At 47.1% G+C, this 5,000-nt stretch overlaps 1 protein-coding gene across 1 annotated transcript in view; it reads left to right on the forward strand.

Moving 5' to 3' along the window:
• shank3a (SH3 and multiple ankyrin repeat domains 3a) overlaps nt 1-5,000 on the forward strand; it is a 301,875-nt gene that overhangs the window by 169,769 nt on the left and 127,106 nt on the right. The gene's annotated exons all lie outside the window — the stretch shown is intronic.

The raw sequence follows: 5,000 nt of genomic DNA on the forward strand, positions 1-5,000 counted from the left end.
GAGCTACATACAGACACACACACACACACACACACACGCAGAGAGAGATACATACAGACACACACACACACACAGAGAGATACATACAGACACACACACACGCACACACACACACACACAGAGAGAGAGAGAGAGAGCTACATACAGACACACACACACACACACGCAGAGAGAGATACATACAGACACACACACACACACACAGAGATACATACAGACACACACACACGCACACACACACACACACAGAGAGAGAGAGAGAGAGCTACATACAGACACACACACACACACGCAGAGAGAGATACATACAGACACACACACACACACAGAGAGATACATACAGATACACACACACACACACAGAGAGATACAGACACACACACACACACAGAGAGAGAGAGAGAGAGCTACATACAGACACACACACACGCAGAGAGAGATACATACAGACACACACACACACAGACACACACGAGCAGAGAGAGATACATACAGACACACACAGAGAGAGATACATACAGACACACACACACACACACACACACACACACAGTGTGTGCATGTTTGTTTTTGTTGGCTGAATTCATGTGCATTGACCTGGTTTCCAATTCTTATGATGTAAATTTAGAATGTGTTTGTGTGTGTGTGTGTGTGTCTGAATATTTAGGAAAGTGGTGAGATGGTGTCCACTGTGTTTTAGTTTTTTTATGTTAACTGAAAATAATTCTGGCCAGTGCATCATTATATAACCCCCTAATACACACACACACACACACACACACACACACACACACACACACACACACACACACACATACACACACACACACACATATAAATACATACACAGACTCACACATGCAAACACGGACATGCACAGTCACACTCTGCACATTAGCGTCTCAGTAACAAAGTCAAGGCTCTGTTATATCATATTAGTAAAGGCTCCGTTATATCATATTAGTCAAGGCTCTCTTATATCATAGTAAAGGCTCTAATTAACATACATGTGGTATAATTACACAGTAACTACAGTATTCTCCTTCTCTTCTCTAACTTCCTGTTTCTGGCGGAAGTGTATTCTGTGTTTCTTCTGGCTTCATGACCACGTTGAGCCATTCCACATATGCTGAGATACAGTTCCAGAGGGTTCTAGAACAAGGCCTGCTGTTGTTCCAGAGGGTTCTATAACAAGGCCTGCTGTTGTTCCAGAGGGTTCTATAACAAGGCCTGCTGTTGTTCCAGAGGGTTCTAGAACAAGGCCTGCTGTTGTTCCAGAGGGTTCTAGAACAAGGCCTGCTGTTGTTTCCAGGGTGTTCTAAAACAACCTAAAACAACCTGAGCCAAGCTTGCTGCTTACCCACACACACATGCACATAGCGTGCGCACACACGCACATACAGTATATACTTGCTGTTCATGTGTGAAAAGTGCATTTAAAGTGTTCACGAGTACCAACATCAAGAGTGTTTGAGCAAGACACTGAACCCCCAACCGCTCCCAATGTGCAGGTTGGCACCTTAGATAGTAGCCTCTGCCATCGGTGTGTGAATGGGTAGATGTCCCCTTAGATAGTAGCCTCTACCATCGGTGTGTGAATGGGTAGATGTCTGAGGCATTATCCTGTAAAGGGCTTTTAGTTCTCTATGAGTAGAAATATAAATGCAGTCCAGTGTTCTCTTGCCTCTCAGCTCCAGCAGACTCCATTCCCGTCCGAGCGTGCCATATTGGCATATATCATCTCTCTTCTTGCCGAGCGTGCCATAGTGGCATATACCGTCTCTCTTCTTGCCGAGTGTGCCAAAGTGGCATATACCGTCTCTCTTCTTGCCGAGCGTGCCATAGTGGCATATACCGTCTCTCTTCTTGCCGAGCGTGCCATAGTGGCATATACCGTCTCTCTTCTTGCCGAGCGTGCCATAGTGGCATATACCGTCTCTCTTCTTGCCGAGAGTCCTGGAGGGGGCCACTCCCATTAGGCGTCAGCAGCCTACCACTCTCCCAAAGGGGGCGTCAGCAGTCCTAGAGTTGGCCACTCCCATTGGGCGTCAGCAGTGTCCCGTCTGATCAGACTCCCATTGGGTGTCAGCAGTCGTCTCCCTTCTGATCAGACAGCAAATCATCTGGTTGCTGGAGAGTGTGTTTGACCACCCAGTGAGTGGGAGGGTGATCGGACAGCAGAGGATTCATCTTGTTGCTGGAGAGTGTGTGTGTGTGTGTGTGTGTGTGTGTGTGTGTGTGTGTGTGTGTGTGTGTGTTGTGTGTGTGTGTGTGTGTGTGTGTGTGTGTGTGTGTGTGTGTGTGTGTGTGTGTGAGTGTTTACCACCCAGTGAGTGGGAGGGTGATCGGACAGCAGAGGATTCATCTTGTTGCTGGAGAGTGTGTGTGTGTGTGTGTGTGTGTGTGTGTGTGTGTGTGTGTGTGTGTGTGTTTGACCACCCAGTGAGTGGGAGGGATGCTGCCTGAAGCAGGGCGACGTTCAGTAGTGGACTATGACTTTGAGTTCTGGCCCCTCGCGGCAGAGTGTCGTTGGCAGGGTCAGGCTCTTCTCACCAGTTTCTCCCACAGCCTAGCAGGTGTGTGTGTGTGTGTGTGTGTGTGTGTGTGTGTGTGTGTGTGTGTGTGTGTGCGGTTTCTCCCACAGCCTAGCAGGTGTGTGTGTGTGTGTGTGTGTGTGTGTGTGTGTGTGTGTGTGTGTGTGTGTGTCGATCGCATCGTCCAGAGTTCAGCCCAAGTTGGTTTTGATGGCCAAGTATGATCACAGGTATCAGGGAGTCTGTGGCAGCCTGTCAGGCCTGTTCTGGCCACCGCACGACGTCCGGCCGGACTTTTGCGTCCACTTCCCATCCCTCTCCGTCCCTTATCTCCATGAATCTCATCACTAAACTTCCCAAATCCGAAGCTAACACTGTTGTATTGGTTACTGTGGATCGGTTTACTAACATTTCTGTGTGACAGCGTGACAACAGAGAGGAAGTGGGACGTCGGAGTGCCAGAGGATGTAGTATCGGACTGGAGTGCCACAGGATGTAGTATCGGACTGGAGAGCCACAGGATGTAGTATCGGACTGGAGTGCCACAGGATGTAGTATCGGACTGGAGTGCCACAGGATGTAGTATCGGACTGGAGTGCCACAGGATGTAGTATCGGACTGGAGTGCCACAGCATGTAGTATCGGACTGGAGTGCCACAGGATGTAGTATCGGACTGGAGTGCCACAGGATGTAGTATCGGACTGGAGTGCAGGATGTAGTATCGGACTGGAGAGCAGGATGTAGTATCGGACTGGAGTGCCACAGGATGTAGTATCGGACTGGAGTGCCACAGGATGTAGTATCGGACTGGAGTGCCAAAGGATGTAGTATCGGACTGGGGTCCACAGTTCTCCACGCTGTTGGAAGGCATTTTCGACTTTGTTGAACACTTCTAGTATACTGTCATACATCTTGCAATTCCTGGTGATCACCACTAGGTGGAGCCATTTCTCATGAAGATTTTTGCCTGGGTATATCAGCTGAGTTGAGGCAGTCCTCAGTGCTCATTCATGGATCAGCAAGCTCACCTTGTGGTCTCTGCTCAGCCATTGTGTTTCTAAGTGGATCTACTCTGAGTTGAGAGAGGCGTTATTAACTATGGTGGATGTATTCTATGTTGAGAGAGGCTATATTAACTATGGTGGATGTACCCAGTGGACTGAATCTTGCACCCTCAAGAGACCTTGTGGTGTATTAGAAACAGCGTTTTATTGAAGTAAGTATGTATATGTATGTATGTACTCTCCTCAGCCATTCTGTTTCTGAGTGGATCTTCTCTGGTCCTTTGTTATGGTATGGACTGAGTGTGTGAGGGACTATATTAACTACTGACTGAGTGTGTGAGTGTGTGGATATATTAACTGACTGAGTGTGTGAGGGGATATATTAACTGAGTGTGTGAGGGGCTATATTAACTGACTGAGTGTGTGAGGGGATATATTAACTGACTGAGTGTGTGAGTGTGTGAGGGGATATATTAACTACTGACTGGGAGTGTGAGGGGCTATATTAACTGACTGAGTGTGTGAGTGTGTGAGGGGCTATATTAACTGACTGAGTGTGTGAGTGTGTGAGGGGATATATTAACTGACTGAGTGTGTGAGGGGCTATATTAACTGACTGAGTGTGTGAGGGGCTATATTAACTACTGACTGAGTGTGTGAGGGGCTATATTAACTGACTGAGTGTGAGTATGTGAGGGGCTATATTAACTGACTGAGTGTGTGAGTGTGTGAGGGGCTATATTAACTGACTGAGTGTGTGAGTGTGTGAGGGGCTATATTAACTGACTGAGTGTGTGAGTGTGTGAGGGGATATATTAACTGACTGTGTGTGAGTGTGTGAGGGGATATATTAACTACTGACTGAGTGTGTGAGGGGCTATATTAACTGACTGAGTGTGTGAGTGTGTGAGGGGATATATTAACTGACTGAGTGTGTGAGGGGCTATATTAACTGACTGAGTGAGTGTGTGTGTGAGTGACTATATTAACTGACTGAGTGAGTGTGTGAGGGGCTATATTAACTGACTGTGTGTGAGTGTGTGAGTGTGTGAGGGGCTATATTAACTACTGACTGAGTGTGAGTGTGTGAGGGGGTTATATTAACTGACTGAGTGTGTGAGGGGATATATTAACTGACTGAGTGTGTGAGTGTGTGGATATATTAACTGACTGAGTGTGTGAGTGTGTGGATATATTAACTACTGACTGAGTGTGTGAGTGTGTGTGGGGCTATATTAACTACTGACTGAGTGTGTGAGGGGCTATATTAACTGACTGAGTGTGTGAGTGTGTGAGGGGCTATATTAACTACTGACTGAGTTTGAGTGTGTGAGGGGATATATTAACTGACTGAGTGTGTGAGGGGATATATTAACTACTGACTGAGTGTGTGAGTGTGTGAGGGGATATATTAACTACTGACTGAGTGTGTGAGGGGATATATTAACTGACTGAGTGTGT

Source organism: Clupea harengus, chromosome 3, assembly GCF_900700415.2.
Source record: "Clupea harengus chromosome 3, Ch_v2.0.2, whole genome shotgun sequence".
Classification (NCBI taxonomy): Eukaryota; Metazoa; Chordata; class Actinopteri; order Clupeiformes; family Clupeidae; genus Clupea; species Clupea harengus.